The following is a 23,964-nucleotide window of genomic DNA, read 5'->3' on the forward strand; positions in this document are numbered from 1 at the left end:
TTAAATATACATACTGCAACACCAAAAAATATTCAAATAATTGTGACATCGATATCTTCCAAACGTATTTTATATATTTCATTTTATTTAATCGTAGAATCTTCATAACACAAAATTAATTCTAAAACGACTCGTTCTAATTTCAATGTGGATAAATTTACATTTTCTAAAATTAATTTGCTTAATAATTAATATGAAAAAGTATGATTTGAAAAATGAAATGCCTCAGTAGTCAGTATGTATTACTTGAACGGCATAAATAATTTAAATATGTGTGATATATTGTCCTTAAGGCTTAACTATACTAATAACTTCCAAATCCAAATTATAAATAAATATATTATTAAAGGAAATAATAAATATAAGCATTAGGAAACCACTGCCTAAATAATACAGTATCCCAATAGTTAAGAAATTATTTAACTTTTTATTTGCCGACTTAAAAAATGTATATAAAGCGATAGTTTAAGGGTAGGCACACCAAAGACAACTAACTATATAAATTAATTAAAAACGACTGTTTTTTTTTTTTTTTATATATATATAATATATACATACATTTATTTTCACTTTTGTTTAATCGATAAAACATTTTTATTCTCCAATTTTAAGCTGCTGCAAGAGGAATATCAATACACCTAAATCTAAGCATTGAAGCTTTGGGCAGTGTTGACACATGATTGATGACCCGATTTGTGCTCGAGAAAAATCTTCCATTGCTATTTTAAACGACCCCTGCCGTTCTCTACCCATATATAATGCACTGTTTCCATTTTGTAGGCTGTTTGTGTTAGGGCTAAAAATTGGCTATTCAGGACAAATAAAACGCTCACTGTGAAAACTGCCGTGCTTACTGAATGGTAGGGGAAAAGGGTGATCGAAGTGGTGCTTTTAGGATTTAGACGCATTTGAAGGCTATTATCTCGTAGAAAATATATGTTTGAAACCCACAAGTTATTAAGTCTTTATGGTCAAAGGACCAGAGGGATATATGTCGTTTTATCATAAGGTCCGACAGCGTCAACCGTTGGATAGGGAAATCCCATTTGATTGCTGATCGAGCCAAACGTATCATTGTACGTGCTCAACGTTTTGATTGTGGAGTGTAGAACATAAAAACTTGATTTCACGAATGTCATGGAAACGATAATAATGGTAGAGCCGTGTCTTATTACATTTTATATGATTCGATAACAGCATTTTTTTTTTTTTAGGTACAAAATCCCCTTAAAATATATTATATTATAGTTTGTAGGTAAGATGTTTTTAAGGAGTTTCATATCACACATTTTAAATAAGTAATTAAAATAAAAAAATTTAACATTTAAAAGATAAAAATGTTTTAAAATTCTTTTAATAAATTTCTTCAACTTAATATTTATACAAGGTTACCATACCAAAACTCAGATAACAAGGCATTTGAAAAATAATCCTTTTTAACAAATAAAATACGGCTCAACGTATACTCATAAATATCCCCCTAAAAATTAAACAACACTCAAAAATAGATCTTATAAATAGAAAAGAAAAAATATTTAGATAGGTACCTATATTATAAATATTTTTTCTAATATTAAAAAAATTTGCAATAAAAAAAATTACCTAATACTAGATACTTAATACTAAATAGTTCTTCGGTTTTACTTTGTTATCATGATTTAATTGATAACTAATACAATTAAAATAACTGATTATTAATAATTGCAAAGTATAATTTAAAAATAAATAGAAAACAAGAACAAACAAGTTAGAAAAACTCACTCTGCGAACGTGCTAAATTCCCGGTTTCTAAACGTATTTCAACACAACGCAATAAACTATAATTCCATAGATATACAATTTAAAAAAAGAACATTTTTTTTACCATGCTTTAGGTAGAATTTATTAGAATTTATAGTTAGTAAATGTCCTTAATAATAAATTATCAAATTATTATATACAATCATAAATTAACGATAATAACCATCATTTTATAAGAACTAACGAAAAAAGTATATAGTGTAGGTATATTGTATAAATAAGAAAGTTTGTCGATGTCACATAAAACTATGAGCTTTCAAATGTGCTCAATCGTGTTACAGCATAGAATAAATATTTTTTATTGAAATAATCAGTTAATCATCTCTGTTTTCATTATATCTTTGAACAATATTGTTGATTTACTGTGCTCTCAAATCGAATAAATTAAAACTTTATTTGATACTAAAAAGTGGATTGTATCTTAAAAGTATGATGAGTATAAAAGTAATGTAACTAAGAAGTAAGTAATAGACTCAAGATGCTTTTAAAATCTCTACCAATTGGTCGACCGTGATAATAACATTAATGTCACTTGCCAACTTTTCTCTATAAGAATATTCAGAAACATTTTTGTATACATATATATTTATTAACTTGAGTTCATGGTTTGTAAGAGTTCAACTATAGTTATAATGTTTAGTTAAATCTAAAATGTTTCTATAGTTTTTAAAAATTATTGTGGTATTCATGATAGCATGATGGCATTAATGTCATGAAAAAATAATAATCAGAGATAACATTGTACGAGTTAACTGTCTTATTCTATATTGAAAGTTTAAATTTAATTGAATAATCAAATTTTTTTCAAATGTATCATCAGTTAATATTATAATAATTTGGTAAAATAATTATTATTTATAGACCATAATATGCGATCGCAATTGTATTACCTAATATTAATATTATTTCAGACTTGTTATTCGATTTGATTGAATAATTCAGTCGAAGCAAATTTATCTGACATAGTCGAAAATAATTGTCAAACCACCATTAGCACAAGACGTGTTTGACAGAAAACACCCATAAATAATATGGTAAGGTGACAACTTAGGGTACGAAGACCAGTGCGGATACCTCGAATGGCACGAACAAATCACCAAGACGTTAATTATCGCTTCTAAGATGATTTTGCGATTAGCCTATTATAGTAGGTGTACGAAGACGATACTTTGGTACGTTCGTCAATTTATAAGTATTATAATTTAATAACATGATGTAAATTAAAATTTCACATCAATATTCAACAGATATCGTAAATTCGATTTTAAAATGGTATAAAAATTAACTACCATAAGCGAATAAATTATGCATGCATTTATTTAACATACCTACATGATATAACTTACGTTTAAAATTGATTATTAGTATCTCAACTTCAAAATTTGTAAATTATTCTTAAAATGAAAAAAAAAAACTTGTCTGCTTATATTATTCATAAATAATTTTACTTAAACTCCACAGCATAATTTGTTGTTTCTGTGATAAGCTTTGTAAAAGTACTTTGTTTACTTAATTTTATGGTTTAGAGATTTTGAAAAAAGAATGGATTTATAATAATATTTAGTACTTAGCTTGTTATAAAGAAAATCAAACCATATTTTTTCCTTTGATATGATAAATATATAAAGCATTTGTTTTTATAAACAGAGATTTAATCATCAAATTAACATATAACCCTTTAAATGAAAGGCTTTCATGTATCAATACATTATTTTTTTTTTTGTATAAATTATAAAATTCAATATATTTTTGGAAATGCCAATAACCTTAGCCGCTGAGAGGTATTTATATATATAAAAAAGAGAGATTTAATCTATGAAAATGTAATTATAGCAGTTTTTTAATTGTTCATGAATTGTATCATTCGAGTAAATTCATATTCATGGTACACAAATAATTATAGTTGTATAAGAAATGTTAACAGTTTTTTTTTTCATTTGCATATAGGTAGGTTCTATTGTAATTCACAGATTTATAACCTAAAATTAAATGGTTCAGAAGCTATTTAAAAAACATAAATAACTTTAAAAAATAATAATCTTAATAATAATACTAAAATCTTTATATAATGTAATACCTGATGTATAACATTTTTTAACAATAAAGTTTTATATAGTATAATATTAACTACTTTAAACATTCTATACAATTTTGGAGAAAAATAACAATAAAATATCTTGCAAAAACAACTAAAACGTAAAACTTGTGCTTTCGACAAAAGTTATTATTTAGACTTTTTAATATTATATTATAATGTTTTCATATTTATATTCGTACTATGAAAGTTTTAAAATTAATTTAATAATTACTACAAAATTAAAAAATGTATTTAAGAATATTTTTCGTAAATGAATTTAAAAATCTTTGTATCCAAACTTTAACCATAAAAATAACTATCAATTTTTAAAGGTTGAAGTAGGTTGACATAAAAACGTTAACGTGGTAAACGATAAGGTTTCTCAGTTGAAAAAATGTAATCAATCATGATATTTTTCATTTGAAAAATATAGTACGTATTTTTTTTTAAATATCTTATTTTATAACTCGTAATTACAACTCTAACTGTTACAATTTATATCTTTAATTCACTTCTATAACAGTATTAAAACATTAAACATTTCAACTATAAAACTGAGTTACTTAGTTTCACTTAGTTCATAAGTTTTATTCATAATTGGTCCCTGAAATTAAACTAATAGTATTTATTATATATATGACTCACCTGACAAGCATTTCAAGTCTTCAATACAAAAGATTTACGGCCAAAGCATTTTACTGAAAATAAATAAAAAATAGTTTTTAATATTAATATGTACAATGAATAATGCAATTGTATATTTTATATAATTATATATATATATTGTGTATTTTATACAATTTCTTACTTTCAAATTTACAATAATATCATGAGTTATAGTATCGTAATGCAATTTAATTATAAAAATGTGATAATTCAAATATGTTACGACCTGGAGTAAAAAGTATACTATTCAAATTGATCGTGAATAGACTTATATAGTTTTATAATTTAAATTAAATATGCATAGAGATGGGTACATTATAGTATAACATTTATATTACATTATAATATTATGTTATACATTATACTATAAGTTATAACATTTTTAATTATAAAATTCTTAAAAATAATAAATATCATATTGGGAATTTGTATGCACATTAGGTTCCTACGGTTTCCATTGAGACGATAAAATACAAACAGTGGCATAGTGAGTACCGTCTACTGCACAGCGAAAATACTTATTTATCTGCATTTAATTAAGATCGAAACCCTCCAGGCGCCAGAGTCTAATGACGTGATAATCTTAATATTTGTGATAATACGTGGTAATGAAACTTGAAAATATACACGTTAGAATAATAAACATTTTCATCGGTGACGGTGTGACTAACCAGGATTATAACGGCAGATAGGTAATGGCTGGAGAGTACTGGATTGAAGAAAAACAAACTTTATCTTTCCCGGTTGCCAAGTAAATGTAGGACGGCAAAAAAACCATTTATTATTACGGTTCTTGGCTCCGGAGTCCAAATAATAAATATTACAATGGTGGCAAACTGGGGGCCACGGGTGTCGTTACCTCTACCCCATTCCAGCTACCGATCGTGGTTTGGTGGAGGTAAAGTAAAGCTGTATGGATGAACGAACGGATGGTCGAGAGAATGTCAGACATTTTTGAAACCCAGCTCAGAACTTATCGAAAACTTTACACTGTCGGCTACCGCTCGTTCGCTCTCTCTCTCTCTCTCTCTCTCTCTCTCTCTCTCTCCTTCTCTTTTTCCACCTCCTCTCATTTTCTATTGTTTCAAATTGTAAATGGACTCTCCAAACGAAATCGTCAGCAATGGCAGTGGTGGCTGTAGTAGCAACAGCCATACAAGAGGAAGCAATTAACTCAGATTTATTGTCTGAAGGCGTAACATTTCAATTGAAACAAAAACTTGAGTATGTGCTATTGTGTATGTGTGTACTTAAAAGTGTATCTATGTGTATCTATGTGTATCTATGTTTATCTGTTCTGTGTTTATAAGTATAAAATCACTTTCCTGAAAAAAGAACAAATGTCATTACTTCACTCTCCTTTAATGAGATAATTGGAAAATCATGAGTAACAAAATGCCACTTTGCAAACATTGTACATAACGGATCGATAAAACTTGTTAACATTCTTTCTAATTTATTGTTCTTCAATTATTACAAATAATGTTTATGTTTTGAATACTTTAAACTTATCTTTCAACTTTTTTTAGGATCGTTTACCACTATATGATAGGTAGGTAGTGATAAATATAACTCACAATGGGTACTGGAAGTAGCATACCCTCATATATATATTTCTCATTACATTATGTAACGATAACAACTGTGTTTACATGACAACATTTTAAAGGCTGTGGTAGTGAAAATGAAAAAAAAACACGTCTTTATAAAGATATAAATTAGTTTATAAACACAAATATATAATATACAAACACTTTCTTTGTCATATTTTAAATTCAATATAATATGTTTATTTATTTGTCATGTTTATTACTCAACAATAACACAATTATTCTAAAGGTTTATGATTTTAATTGGTTATTAAAAAAAAAAATGTTTTAAAGTTTTAGAACAAAAATAATGTTAAACTTATATTTATAATGTTAACGTATATATTACGGTTGAACAATATTCATCAATATGGAAAAATCGAACTTAACTTCATCTTGAATATCCTGCAGTAACGTAGGTACTTACCATTTTTTTTTTTTTAAATTTGAAATATGTGGTTAAAAATATGTATGCTCATTTTAAGTGTATAAACTATAATTTTATAACCTATAAAATATTTTTTTAGAAGACATTCCAGCATTCAAATAATTGTAAACGCAATACTTTTTACAGTAAATCAGGATTTAGATACTAATTTTAAACATTATAATAAACTTTTGTTTCATGGGAAACAAATTTAGTTTTAATAAACAAAAGGTACTCAAAACGCACATACTATAATATTCAAACTATGCCATTTATTTATAGATACCAACTTACATTATAAAAACAAAAATACAAAATGTACAAAGGATTAATTTTTAGTAACCTTTATGGCGTTATAATTTTTAATCATTTTATCTATATATCTTAGTTTTTGTATAAAAAACCCTAACTAATTTCTTATAACAATTGTATAATAATCATAAAACCATATCGATTGTTATCTCTCTCTCACTCTCTCTCTCTCTATCTATCCATCTCTCTCTAATGGCATACTTGACATCATATGGATTATAAGTCTAAATTGATTAATTATAAACAACGTAGAACGATATTAGGATATTAATAAACCATCGATTTGATATTAGATTTACTCATTATAATTAACTCATTGCAACTCACTGAAGCTCTTCGGTTAATGCATACTATTCCATTACACAATATACTACAATATCAGAGGTCCCAATAATTGAGCAGTTAACGATATCCATCCAATATTTGTCCCTTTAGTGAGTAAATATTATATATAGGTTATAAATATAACTTCTACTAAATACATTAGCTCACATCAGAGAACATTTCGTACGCATCACACTACTGCATAGTTTAGAATCAGTTTCAATAGCCAATAATATACGAGCGTTAAAATAGGTACCTATTTTATTTTAATGTAATAAATTTAAAAGGGCCAAAGCCGATATTATTTAAAGCCGTTTGTATATGACTCAGATAGATGTCAATTGCCAACTACTTAAAACTGTGGATTTATTATTACTTCAAATGATAAACCGTAGTCTTATGAAATAGGTAACCATAATACCTTTGACAAATTCATATAATGTATTAATGAAAGTTTATAATCTAAACGATATCAACTAAATTAACAATTCAGCAGTAAGCAATAATACCTGGTAATAAACAAAGACGTGAAAAGGATATTTCCCCAAGATATTTAGATACAGCTTATTTTACCCAATTTATAACGTATAGGAAAAACTTTACAAATAAACGTGTAGGTACTACTGACTAATATTGGGTCAAAAAAATAAATTACTAGTGACGTCAAATATTGGAAATAAACAAAGTTTAATTAAAATTATCTGTTTCATACTTCCCAATATATTTAAATATGTATTTGGAATCAAATTGATATTTTCGCTAAAAATATTATTTTTTTTTAAATTATTATTTTTCACATCGATGACAAATAAAAATGTATTTTTGATAATTTATACTAATCCTTAATTTAGTCTAATATTTAAAACTGATAAAAATTATTTTTGAATAATAAAATAGAAAACTTAATCATATATATTTTTACCTATTCAATTTATTTTAATTTATTACATAAATAATCTAGGTGGAGCGGTAATGAAGAATTTAAATTTCGGAATTGGATAAATAAGCAAAAAACCAGATTCAACATACTATTTCTCACAACAAGGATATTAGTAGGACCAATTCATAAACTTAGATTATATCAACCAAATTAAAAAAAAAAAAAAAATGTAAATTACCGCTACTGTTGTATATTTGTATTTAATCGATTAAAACAAATTTTTGAATAATTAGTTTTATGCAACTATGATGTTGGATTAATGAATTATTTATTTAACTAATAACAGTTAGAAAATGTTACAATAGTCAACAGCTTGCTTGATTAATTATTACATATTAGTTAAATAGTGCTTCATATTTTCGTAATTAACACAATATATTATAAAATAGTTAAATGAATTACTTCCATGAAATAATATTTTATGTTAAATGTATTTTAAAAGTTTAATATGATTAAAATTATAAATAGTTTTAATTCTTAAATAATTACATAATATAAAGTATATAGACCAATCAAAATAACAATTAAACACTCATTATTTAAAAAAGTTGAGATACATAACATTTTATATTTTTCAATATCAAATTATAATTTAAATAAACTAATATTATAATTTTGATTTTATGTTTAGGCAAAAAACGTTTATAAAAATATTGGCAAGTAACTCTACTTGATCACTCGATCCATTAAAAAATCATTTTTAGGAGTTCCAATAACCACTTTACTCCTGTAGAATAGATTTTTAGGTAACATTTTTTGATGCAACACTGTGAAATGAGCAACTAAGGTATCTCAAACTATATATCCGATTGATTGGATCATATAAGTGTATGAGTGTACAGGTCTGAATGGACAAACACAGGATATACTTGTACGTTTACATGTACTTCCGGATAAAACGCTAGACGGTCGTGTATCTGAAATACAGACGGACTTAACGGTTCATTTAGTATCGTCAGAGGTACTTTTTATCAGTTCTTATATAACTGTGTACTTAACCATGAAATGAAATATGGACACTATTCTTTATGAAGTACCAAAACCAAAAACGTTTATATTTGTTGTTGTTTTTTTTTTTTTTAAATGATATCCGTCTAGTAGTTTGATAGGTAGGTATATAATATTTGGTTTTCAGAAACATGTCAAAAACAGAAAAAATATTGTGAATAATATTACTATAACAAATAAATAAGTACATATGATTTTTATGTATTAAAAATAATAACTTGGTGTATTTCATGTTCAAGACAAAGTGATGACGATTTTTTAAAAATGTATAAAATATAAAATAAAGATAAAATTATTTTTGTTTACAATACAGCTTCATAGTAAAGCTAGTATATTCTACGGAATGCAATTAATAATAAATAAATACGTTATACTTTTTATCGTTTAAATGTGATGTATATTTACCATAAAAAATTAGGTTTATAGCATAATATAACTTTAGACTTCATGTGACATTTATATTATATAATATAATACATGAAAATATTTGAACGCATATTCAGATTAACAGCTGTTACAAAAGCACCCGTGAATTTCGATAAAACTTTACATACGAATATTACTTTTAAAAATTAATGAAAGTTTATAACCTAAATGGTATCGACTAAATTAACAGCAGTAAACAATAATACTGGGTGGTTAACAAATAGGTATGTTGAAAAAGAAATTTCTCCCAGATATTTAGATATATACAGCTTGTTTTAGCCAGTTTAATCAAGTGTTCGTAATTTAATTAAACGTATACTTCTCGGAATCATCTAGATGTATAGGGAAAACTATACAAATAAACGTACTACTGGTTAATCATGGGTCAGACAATGAACTACTAGTGACGTAAATAGCTATCGGAAATAAACAAAACTTAACATGAATGATTCATGTTATGATACAAATATAATTTGTAATGCGTTGAAATACAGTTTGAAATGTACTGGAGCAAAAGCAAACGATAACATTAATTTCTATAGACTATAATCGAAGATTACTTTGTGATCACAAATTATCAAAATATAAGGCTGAACCCTGCATTATAATACTATAATATTATATTAATATATAACGTGTCATCTGTGCGGAAAATGTCTCTCCCTTGTGCCGTTTTTCCTCGTTAATCTACAGAGGAATAATTATAGAATTACTCTATCCGTTAATCCCAATTCCAAGCTGTAATCTTAATATCAGATTGAGAAAGCAAATGTTTTGACAATAAACTAGAAAACCTAATGTTATTGCTTCAGCAAGCATTAGGAATAGATTAACTGTCCTACTGACTCACTTAAATATTTAAAGAAAACCGTATATTTACCGAATTGTAAATAATTTGAATCAAGTGGCTAATATGTCAAGACTAATCTTAAATTATATAAAAAAACATTACATTATATTAATAAGAAAAACTAGGTATGTAAATTTATCCCAATGAGAAAAAAATCTATATTTATTTAGCAATACATTTTGAGAAATAGAAATTGTAATTAAAAAAAAATTTAAAAAAACAATGTAAACACGTATAATACGCTAAGAACCAATGATGTTGAAGCAAATTGTTCAATATAAAAAAACTACATACAACTGAAATTAAGGACGTAAAAAAAAATGTATTCACCAAATAACTTCATCTATATTATGTATATTATTTAAATACATTTAGTATTTGGGAAAACAATTTACTTTTAGTATAGGTATTATTTTAATATAAAAATTTATCGTAGCTAGTTAAATATTTGTCTTAAGGAATCTTTCTTAATAAAGAATTTATTTATTTATTAATAATAATATTATCATAACAGTAAGCATTTATCGTACCCTTAATCAAACAAAATCTTCCAACCACTGTGTTAAATATAATTATTTTGATGAAATAATCATTATTGTTTAGATAATATATTAATTAATTAACTTCCTATATATAATAAAGACATCGCGTACCTATAAAATGTTGTAGATTCGGTGAATTCGCATATAAGACCTTAACATCATTACTCACTGTCCTAACAAAGCCATGCGAAAATTACAATCGTCTTATCCTAAATATAAGCCTTCAATGGGATGAGTGACTAGGATAAAATAACATGGTGTTAGATATCCTTAGATGACATATTTAGTAACAAGTTTGCGCAGTCCAAAAATACCATTGTGAGTATCCAATTGATTAAATGGTCGACAAAATGTTGAGTAAAATAAACGCAAATTATCAATTAAACTGGAATAATGAATGAATCGAACAAATTTAAATTTGAAAAAGTTATATTTTATAACTACTAATTCCAGTTTATTGATATACATACTTTAGAAGTTCGTCGTTAAAAATCTCTCACGTTTTAATGACTCAAGGAGAATAAAGTTTAGTATAATTTAAATGAACAAAATCACGAACAAAAAATAAATAATTCAGAAAACCAGAAGCATATTATAAACAAAATTATATTTAAAAAAATTAAATAAATTGGCTCCTTCTTCACGCAACCCTAATAATTTTATTTTTATTCCCTTTCTCACATATACAATATACTTATTGTGCTTAATTGTATAGATTGTATATTTCTTATAAAAATAAAAAATGTAAATTATTTTGATTACAACAAATATATAGTCGAATTCTCGTCATTCATTATTTTTAAGCCTGATTTAATTATGAATCTAACAAATTACTAGAATTCCATATTAAAAAATTTTGATTTCATGCATTTTATGCATTTTATTTAGAAAAAGATATGTTTTATATTCATATTTTAATGTTCAGATATTAAATAATTGTAATACAATATAACACGTCTTATACAACAAAGAAGATTTAAATTGAAGTTACATAATATTATTATACAATATACATATTTAAGATATTGTGTCTCAACTATAGATTTTTAGTTTAATGAAATACGTTACCTACTTACTTTTTGTATTATCTTATTATAAGGACAAATTTTTAGATAAACGAAATCGTACTCAACAAGTTTCATGTGACGTCCTTGAATACCTAATCCAATTCAAATCGAGATGATATTAATTCTTTTAATATAATTTTACTAAGCGTAATGAAAAACTATACTGACAAGCCGTGGACATTTTTTTGTACAAGAGGGAAAAAGATTTTTAACTTTAAATAAATGGAAGTAAATACAATTTTTGCAAAGCTCCATATAGAATGCAATAATTTATAGGTATAATTACCCATCTTCAAGGCCGATTTCTTATAAATACAGTACTTTCATTTAGATGAGATTACATTACTCTATATTATTATGTTACTATTATAGTTATAAAGTTAACAGAATAAAAATTGAGATATAGAAAAATAATAAATTTATTTATAATAATATTTAATATACAATATTATAGTTTATAGAACTACCGTTATGACAATGGTTTATAAATCAGACAGGTGACTAATCGATATAATTTTTACTATGCTTATAAATAATGATATTTTTTATGCTTATATCCAATTACATTTTATATTTGGATAAAACAATTATTTAGATCATTCGATCACGACACTTTAGAAGTTTAAACATATTCTTATTTCTTGATAAAAAAGTGTATTATATTTCTAGGCCCTCCACCATTTTTTTTAGATACTGAGCGGAGCGAGGAAGCTATTGGTTTTACAATGGTGTTTTTTTTTTTTTTTTATATATCCTGTGTACAAAATTTCTACCAGAATAAATCCTTCGATTTCCACATATAGTATCTTATCTTTTAGAAAATTGGATCAAGATGGTACTTTAAATAGGTCATTTTTCGATTTTATCAAGAGTTATTTAATGTCACGGGAAAAACCACCGAAAAATTACAAAAAACTCTAAAAATGGGATTTTAATTTCTAACGCTTTATTTATCACCATAGAAACGAATAAAAAATTATAATATTATAATATTAATTCAACTCCTACATGCTATAATAAATAATAACAATATAAAATATCCAAACAGACAAAACATCTCCGCTCAGAATCGTTTTTCTTATACAATGATATTATATCATTGAATTCAAGTCTATTACAATCCATTATACAATGACCCACTTGTAACCTATTGTACAGCAGAGTGACATCCACTTACCTGCTTTTTAAAAATGATTCCAAAAATATTAACTAAACGTTCAGATTAAGTAGGTAATGGTTGTTGCAAGATTCTTCTATCAATTTTGCATGGTTCCATTTACATAAATTGAATTAAAATGTAAAATTAATTTTGGATGTGATTGCAATAAAAGTAACTTTATTCTAAACCTAGGTACATATTTAATTATCTCTATAATAACCTTATTATACAGACTTAAATATTACCTAACTATTATTATTGTTTTAGCTATCAGTAACCTGATGTATCAATGTGCCCAAACTACTGGACAGATCTGGCTAAAATTTGGGATACAGATAGCTATTATGACGTAGGCGTCCGCTAAGAAAGGATACAAAACGTACGAACTTGATATTTGGAATAGTGGTTCCTCTACTGATCTAGATGTGCAATAATAAAAGATTTTCTGACAATCGCATTTTAAAGAGGTGGTCAAACAGGGATCTTAAAATTCACTGTTGAAATTGAAACTGTTTTTTTGTTTATTAATGGTTGCCCTTGGTTGCTAGTTATAATAGTGAATAGTGATAAGCTATATAAAATTTAGCATTATTATATTATTATTTTGTATATAAATGATTGCCATTAGTTACTTGGCAGATCAAGTACAAGCATGCATCAAATTGTGGCACCCATGGCCTCGAATAAATAAACTATATCTTAAAATCAAATGTATGTAATATGTAGCTTATATACTCAAAAACTACTAAATTGGATTTGAGGAAAATCTCAGAGATTGTTTTTAGAAATGTCAGAAAAGTCAAAAGTAGTTTAAACCACGTTAAAAAATATAACAAGTGCTAATTCCTATCCACGACTTGCGGTTGTCCATCTAGGTCGAATTATTTCACCAGGTACAACTACGCCGATTTGTCCGTGAACTAATATACACTAAAGTCTAAAACTGATATACATCTATATATATAACCCACAAAATATATTAATATACAAGTATTAAATACTCCTAAAAATCCGGGATGATCAACTATGACTTCAATACTATTTTTTTTAACTGTAAAGCTATATAGGTACCTATTAATATACGTTATATTTTATAACGCACCTCACTGGGTCCTTGCCCACCTGATAATATACTGTCCACGTGATCACAGGCAAATCTCATTGGCAACGCCACGCGGGAGGCTAAAAATTGAAATATAATATGATTTTACTTCCGCAGCAAATTACATCTAAAAGGAGTTAATTAATCGCAATTTTCTTTCCCGAGCAAATATAATATTATAAATTAAAATCAAATTTTGATATAAGTTTAAGATTTAAATTTAAAATTTATATTTATAAATCCATTGCTGCTAAAATTCCGGGATAATCAACTATGACCTCTATACTATTTTAGATACACCGTGTAAACATTTTTTCGACTACAAAGCTATACTAATATAGGCTATATTTTATCACCATTGATTTACCACTGCACACGTGTGAAACCGGGAAATAATCAATAGAAAATCTTGAAAATACATAATAATATATCAAATTAATGCGTTTTTGAGTCCTTGAACTTATAATATGGCCAATGTAAAAAAATCTCGGTTTTCACCTCAGGTTACTTTTTCCCACGCAACGCCGGGTGGGACAGCAGTCATTCATATAAGCTATAAATATTATTAAAATTGGGTTAATCTAGCTTTAAAGTTTAAATAAAGTTAGTATTGTGTTAGTGTTATGTATGAAAATAGTTGCAAAGAAGAATTTATTGTTTTGTTTTCCCAAATAAAATTACTCGACAAATATTAACTTTCAATAACTATAACGAATTTGTCTACTCAAATATTCGCTCTGTCACCATTCTTTTTTTATTGTTAACTTTTATGATGAAAATCAAAATTCATGAAATATGCATGAGTATGAGCAGTATTTGCAAACTATCTTTTGCTATTTACATACATGGTTTTAATCAATATCGTATTCATTGTTATGTGTCTTATGATATAACAAACACATAAAAAATAACGATTAATTCCATAACGTTAATATAACTTGTCACCCTAAAATAAAGCTTATATTATTTTTATAAAAAAATTCAGTACGGCCATAGAATACAATTTCATTTATTCATAAATTCGTATCTACACTATATTCATTTTATTCGTAGGTGTTGGAGATAAAGTATTCATTTTTGTATAAATAAATTGTGTCGCATTGTGCACGATAAAAAAAACTGGTGTAAGATATGATATGATATACCCGCGGAAACATGGTAAATTTAACACAAAAAGCAATGAAATATCGCATTCATAGTACCGTTGCAATCGTCGAATTTGTCTTATTTTCAAGAATCAAAATATTATAACTGATGCTTAAATCACAATGCGTTTAATCAAAGTATTTCAAGATGAAAAAATATTGACAACAAACTAACAGGCAAATGATTTGATAGGTATAATGTAGAAGAGCATAAAATATAACACTCGCAAATGTATCCCTATCAATTAATATCATGGTCGTTGTAGGTACCTATACTGTTTAATACAGGTCGGTAAATATCCTACAAACATACTAAAACACTTATACACTGATTTCTGCATAACTGCATAATATTGAACATTTTCTAATTTTAAACAGATGCTATACTAACGGTGAGTCGTGTACAAAAAAATTCAAAATACAAAGTTTATTTTTGTTTGTTTGTTATTATCAGTGTTGGGTAGTAACGTAACGCAAATTACAAATTACTGTAACGCAATTACTTTTTCAGTAACGCAGCAGTAATTTCATTACATTTTACTTACAGTAACGCAATTGTAACGCAATTACTTTTTAAAAGTAATTTCTATGAAGTAACGCACTAATGCGTTATTTCCCACGTTACTTATTAAAATAATAGTTTTGAATGTAGTACAAAAATAAGCTAATAAGATATTCCAGAAAAATTAAAAATCAATTTTATTTACTTTTGATTCCGATAATAGTTAACAATATTATTAAACATTCCAGGAATTAATGTTATTACTTTCATTATCAGAAAGAAAAGAGTTCGGCTTAAAAATAAAATTTAATTAAAACGAATTATGATTTACGACTTATGAGTAAGCCACCTATCGGCTATCAAAATAACCTATATGGCTGTATGGCTATAGGTACGAATTTAAAACTGATATACCTACCTACCGGTTACCTCGATGTTAATACCTTACCAGACTGTAGTCACTATTTCCAATTAATACTATATAGTATATAGACATGTAGTATAAATGTTATACATATTAATATAAATTAATACGATTTACAAATATCATAGGAATACCATACGATTACCAATATTACACTGTATCACTTAGTTTCACTTGTTTATTAGAAAATAACTTGCCTTATTGTTGTATTTAGTATTAGAGACATGTGTAGTTTGAGTTTAAATGTTTACAATTAAATTTAACTATATAGGTACCTATTTTACCTAGCCATATAATAAATAATAATTAATAGGTGAGATGAATGATAATTGTACATTTACATATTATTTTAAATGTTGTACACTAGATATCACTAGATAGTAGGTCTAAAATATATTGTAAAATATATCATATTATGAATTGAATATGGTTAAAAAAAAAATGATAACTGTTATCAGAGATTAAAAAAAAAAGTAACGTTATTTGTAACGCACTACCGCGCACTACTTAATTTATGAAAAAGTAACGTAACGTGATAAAAATAATTTTAGGTAACGCAAGTGTAATTTAAATAAAAATATGTGAAGTAACGAGTAACATAATTCCATTACTTTTTAAAAGTAATTTACCCAACACTGGTTATTATTGGTAAGTACATTTTAAATGCTAGATACCTATTGTTGTCATCAACTAACAATAAATTATGTATGTTCAAGTGTTGTTCTTCATATTGTTCATTAGTAATGAATCATTACTAATTCATTATTAATTTAACTATTGAAGAATTTATTCATGTACCTATCATTGCTAGTTGTATGTCTAAAAATTTAAAAGTATACAATGACTAATTGAGTTAGTTAAGCGCGTGACATTTAATAAATATAAAAAGTAGTATAACGAGAGAATACATAACCACAACTAGTGTTATTGCGTTTTATAATATACAATTATTTGCTTATTAAAATATAATTATTTATTTAATGCAAACAATAGAACAAAATTATCGATTTATATTTGTATTTATAGAACAAAATACTGCACAATAAAATATATAAAATAAAATACCTTAATGAACTAAAAAAAAAAAATATATTTGATTTTTAAAAATCAAAATTTCTTTTTAACCATACTAGAAATTTACAACAAAGAAACAAGTAAAATCAGATGAATAGTTTATTATAGTGTATTTTAACTGAATTTTTAAAATAGTTTTTTCCTCGTGTTACTTAGAAGTTACAACTACGTATTTTATTATTTAAAAAAAAAGATATCATTCAATTTTTTACCAAGGTTTTATTACCAAACGTTTCCGTTCTATTTTTTTTATTTATGATAGGTTGATAAAAAGTTTAGACATATTATAAACTAAAAATAAACTACCACTACCAATAAAATATTTTTAGTATTATTTTAAAAAGTTTTAAAGCTTAATATTTTAATTCTTAGCTTGATATATTTGTTTTAGTGACTGTTTATGTTATAATAATATAGTCTATGGACAGTAAGTAATAATTAAGTTACCAACATGTAAATATAATTTTAAAATTTTAATGAACCTTCATTAATAACTAAACCTGGTTTGTTTACTCAAAATAAAATTGGATAATAATTATGTTCGTTATACATATTAATTATTAAAGAATCTAATACAAAGGTTATTTCAGATTCTAAGCGAAGCGATGAATGTATTGATTTTACAATGATGTATGTGTTTTTATTTTTTATGTTTTTGTGTCCACCTTTTGAAGCAGTAAAAATGTATAAGTTTTCAACTATGATGGTTGTTTCTGGTAGAAAATTGGAAATAGTTGGTAATTTATGGGTCAAAAGTAAAAAATGTATAGTACTTTTCAAAACGATTGGGAAACAAAAATAAATTAAAGAAAATGGGAATTTTTACGCAAAACCAGTATTTGACAAATCGATATTATTTTTTTTTATGTAATTAACTCATGGTTACTCATAAATTGCCCATATACTATTTAAAAAGTATGTACAACAAACACTATGCCTAGAGACCAACAACTTTAACGTTTATTGTAAATTTTACTATAGGCAATGACATTTAATCAATATATTTAGATTCATTTTAAGCTATTGCCTATATTTTATACCACACTGTTTTTATTTTATTTCACACTGTTCTACATAAAGCGGTCTGGTTGTATTGACCCAAATAGAATCTATGTATATAAAAATGAATGTTTGTGTGTCTGTGTGTAGGAATGTCCTTCACGCATTCTTAAACCGTTCATCCGATTTCGATGACATTTGGTACAGAGATAGATTAGATCTCTGGGAAGAAGATAGGCTAATTTAAAAAGGGTATGTCCGACCCGGGGAGGTCCAATAACAGGGATTTGATACAAAGGAAATGATTTTTTATAAATGGTTGCTATTGGTTTTAATAATAATAATTCTTTTTTTTAAATTATTATTATTATTCAAAGAGATTTTTAACAGCTGGAACAATTTTGATGACATTTTTTGTGTGTGTTTAAGTGATTCCGGGATGATTTATATTCACAATTGGACCCGGTAGATCCAACCCAGGGAGGTGCTTAAACGGGAATTTTGAGATTTACGGTGGAAATTTTTGTTTATAGATTGTTTAATTATAATTTGTTTATACATTGCCTACTGGATATGCTGTCGCACGTTGTCCGTGATCCGAGGTAGTCGGATTGCCTACCGGGGGGACTGGGTTGCACCCAAAAGATGTTCAACAGCCTTAGTTTTTTTTTAAAGTTGTAATTTTTACAAGCCACCGAAGTGCTCGGGACCAGCCAGTATAATATAAATATAAATAATATAATAAACCGCGATGTTTTCGGCAAAAAATAAATCAACCTACCTTACTATTAGTATTACACTAATAGTAAAACAAATTATTTTAACGGCAATATCAAAAAATATAGTATCATGAAATATATTTTATGATATACGATGACAGACGGTCTCTTCTCAGCATCGTTATTCATATTCTGTACCAATGATATATCATTGGATTCTAATTTAACTCATCCATTACAGTGACCCACTCGACACCTAATGTACAGCAGATCGATACCCGCGTCTAGCTTACCATTTTTTGTACGAGAATTGCTTATCGTTATCATATAACGCATCAAATAAATAATAATTCAACACTAGTCTTAGTAAAATAAAACCTGTTAAGTGGATGTCACTCTGCTGTACAGTAGGTTACAGCTGTAACTCACCTAGGTGAGTCAATGTATAATGGATTGTATTAAACTATAATTCAATGATATAATATCATTGCATAAGAAAAAAGATTCTGAGCGGACACGATTTATCAGTCTGGATTTTTAAATTTTTATTATTTATTATAGCCTTTAAGTTGAATTAATAGTATAACATTATAATTTTTTATTCGTTTCTATGGTGATAAACAAAGCGTTAGAAATTAAAATCCCATTTTTAGAGATTTTTCGTAATTTTTCGGTGGTTTTTCCTGTGGCATTAAATAACTATTGATGAAATCTAAAAATGACACCTCTAAAGTACCATCTTGATCCAATTTGCTAAAAGATAAGAAACTATATGTTGAAATCGAAGCACTCCTTCTTGTAGAAATTTTGTATACAGGATAAAAAAAAAAAAAAACATCATTGTAAAACCACTAGACCCTCACTCCGCTCAGAATCTAAAAATTGACGGTGAATATTAATACAAGAATAAAATCACCAAATTGTATTTTTAAAATTGCATTAATAATCTTAAGCAAAATATTGGATACATTATTAGGCATTTTACATTCCATATTATACTATATGTAAACTATAACTCGTAAAATTATTATTTGTTCCATCCATTTTTTAAGCTTCTTTGAATTTAATAAAATTATTTTATCGACATCAATGTCAGTAGTCATAATATTATTTTGTACAATTTGAATAGATTATATTATAACTCACTATTTTAAAATATAATATGAAACATTGCAAAAGTACCTAGCTACACTTACCAAAACTAGTTTTTTCTCAAAAAAGTTTCCTTAAAATTTGTTGAAATAGATTCAAGGAATGTTTCTAACTGTTGGCCGAAGTATTCTTAGTTGATCGTAATATGTCTGTGACGAATAAACACGTGTTTGAAGAAATTCTGTCCGTGGGCCATAAAGCGCAAAGTTTGTATAACTTAATACATTTATAAGAGCCATCGACTTTTCCGTTTTCCACCATAATTGACTGTATATATGTATATGTGTTGATGCATGTTGTTGAGCCTGCATTTTAACCATTAAAACGTAACAAAATAGTATAGTTTTCATGGGTTACAAATTTAATACCCTTTAAATAGGATCAATGAACGGTATTCCAAGTAAGTTCGCATCAAATATCTGTCACTCAATTGCGATTTTATAGTAAGTCATTCCTTATTTTCTTTAAAGAAAACCAATATTTATATATTATATAAAGAGGAAAAGTAAGTTACCGATGTGCTATAGAGTTTGTAGGTGTCGAGTGCGTATCTTGTCATTGAGTAAATCATATTGCATACGAAAAACGATTCTGAGAGAAGACGGTCACAAGCTATAATATGAGCTTATACAATTACAAAGTGTATTTCATTTTTTTTTTTTAATTTCTACTAAGGTAATTTAATTTACTATTAATACCTATGACGGTAGATCGACTAATTTATTTTTCCCAAAAACAGTGCATTTATTATTAATATTTATATAATTTGTTATCACCTTACGGTAGAATCGTAGGTTCGTGGTATAAAATGGGCATAACTTAAAATTAATTTAAATGTTTGGAAAATATCATTGTTTATATAACATATAATAATATACGTAAAATTTTCAAATCCCAAAAAATAATATTTTTGAATTCCAACAAATGAATTAAAACTGTTATTTTTTCCAGATTTTAACCTCAAATTTCTACAACAAAAAAAATCGAAAATTTATCGTGTCTAAAAATAATTCATGTATACAAAATGCTAATATAAACATTTGGTGAATATTTTAAGTATTTATGGTTATTTGTTTTTGAATTACAATAAAATATGAAAATGGATATTGTCAAAAACTGTTTTTGCACACAAATTTCCGTTTTTCATTATGTTTTTTCCTTTATTATTTGGGAAAGTAGGTACATTGAATTTTCAATTTCGACCTCCCAAAAGTACCGAATATTGAAGCATTTTGTCTGTGAGTCATGTATACATAGGTACACAAAAAACATACATTTTTGTAAAATCAATACATTTATTACCCCAACCAATATCTAAAATATATTTAAATTGTACGTAACAAAAATGGTGTGTATTACATACTATAGAAGTTAGAACTTGATCAATATAATGTATCCAGTATATCATATTATGAATATTGAGTCATGGCCTATTTTTTTTTTAGGTTAAAATGTCGAATACAAAAAGAATATTTAAATGGTATATTATTAATACAGTCCTAACTCCTAAGACATTACAAATGAATTACATACTGAAAAAGAATATTTACACCAACACCCGATCACCGAATGTAAGCCATGTAAATTATGTTAGATAGTTTACCCCGTACAACCGTAGAAAATCCGTAGAAAATCATTTTCTTTGTTTTTTATTTAGGCTCAAATAATTATGTAGTGAATACCTATTTGACATATCGAATATTTATAGAAAGTAATAAACCAGTTATAATTATTCAAAAGAAAATATTTTTTTTTTTAAAGTCTTTGTAAAATAATACGTTAATATTAAATGTATATGTGTTAACTCATTGCATTTTGATTGCGTTAAAATAAATTATTGGAGAAAATAATCCAAAAACCAAACTTAATTATTAATATAACTATATAAGACCACACTTTTAAATCAGAAGTTACCAAGTTACATTTTTTTTTTGGTAATAATCTCATGTTAAAATATAAATATATAATTTATTGCTATTGCTATTTCTTATATTACACTTTTACATGAATAAATCACGTTGAATTTATCGTCACAATAATACTAGGGAATCGGGGAAAAGATTCTAAGTTATTTTTATATTTATTATAGTACATTCACAAATGTCACAAAAGCCATTGGGGGCAAAAACCAAAAATGTTTCATAATTTGTATTTTTAAACAATTTAATTTAAAATAAAATTATCGACTGGTGAAATAAGTAATAACATAGATATTGATTACGTCATTTAAAATTATAAATTAGCATTATTTTTATGTGTAGCTTAAATGAAAATGAAAATATAAATACTTACTTGTAGTTAGTGTATTTTAATATTTTAAGAAACCTGAGTTTTAGTAATAATGTAATTTTACCTAATAACCTCTGTAGTTAAAAGTAAGAATACAAAAAAAAAAAAAAAAAAACCCGAGTTTGAGATAACTAACCGTTAGTTAAACATCTAGTAATATTGATCTCAAATATATAATTATAAAAATTAAAAGTACGAGTAATTTAAACCATACCTATATAAATAAGATGTTGATTAGTTAATACTTTAATTGTAATTAAACTGAAACAAAATATATTCATTAAATAGGTAACTATAAAATTAATTAAAAACTAATTTTAATTTAGTCATCCTGTTGTTTTCATTTTTCCTCGCTTTAAAGATAATTTGATCGTTTAAAACACCAAACACAACAATTTATTTATAGACGTTTTATTTATTCAAGATCTTCATAAAATTACATGAAATACTTGTAGATTATTTTTTCTAATATTATGTGATTAAAGTTTTATTCCTATAATAGTTATCGACGTAAATATTAATATGTTATTTATTTTTTAATCATAAAAATAAATAAATAAATAATGTTTTATGAGCGCTGCCTAACAAATTAATACACATCATACGTATGAATAAGTACGATTTCAATCAATTTTTGCCCATTAAAAAAATCCCATTTTGTCTGATGTTACATTTAAAAACGCTTCCAATTTAATAGTCATATACCTTTATAGTTATATAAAAACCCTTTGATAAAATGAACTTAACGCAAACACAATACTTAAGCACGAATATACAAATAAATAAATAAATAGAAATATTATACATCAGCACTATACATTAGTTAGCCATCAATAATTTAATGAAAGACGATATTTGTATTTAATAATATATAGCATATATTATATATAATATGTATACATTCATTGTTCGTAAATGGGTTTCTATTACAGTTATGACGATATAGCTTGACACACATGAAGACAATTTTAAGTTAGAAAATCTTTGCAGAATTGTTATTTTTCAATAAACGATTGGTGGAAATCGACAGTAGTACAATAACTTTATAGAAAATTGAGCTACATGAAAAACTGAAAATATGATGCATACAATGTATACACTACATACCTACCTACATAGTAATAGCAGCGACAGAAAATATAGGCAAGTCAATTGTACGTCAAGTTCCCAACTTATATTCATAGAGGAGACTTTTAGTATTAGTTTTTCTTTGCCTGTACTACTTGGCCTACACAATACGTGATCTTTGTGACCGCTTGATGTATTAATACTTATACACATACAACACAATAGTAGAATGCTGGACCAAAAGAATTTGACCTAAATCTCAAGACAAAGAAATTATCTTTTGCTGTAATGTGTACATATATA

At 26.0% G+C, this 23,964-nt stretch overlaps 1 long non-coding RNA gene across 1 annotated transcript in view; it reads right to left on the reverse strand.

Moving 5' to 3' along the window:
- Positions 1–4,243: 4,243 nt before the first annotated feature.
- Positions 4,244–23,964, reverse strand: part of LOC115034095 — a 37,684-nt gene continuing 17,963 nt past the window's right edge. The window contains exon 3 of the long non-coding RNA XR_003839489.1: positions 4,244–4,575. This is a non-coding gene — a long non-coding RNA (uncharacterized LOC115034095). The remainder of the gene's footprint in view (positions 4,576–23,964) is intronic.

This window comes from Acyrthosiphon pisum, chromosome A2 (genome assembly GCF_005508785.2).
Source record: "Acyrthosiphon pisum isolate AL4f chromosome A2, pea_aphid_22Mar2018_4r6ur, whole genome shotgun sequence".
In the NCBI taxonomy this organism is placed as follows: Eukaryota; Metazoa; Arthropoda; class Insecta; order Hemiptera; family Aphididae; genus Acyrthosiphon; species Acyrthosiphon pisum.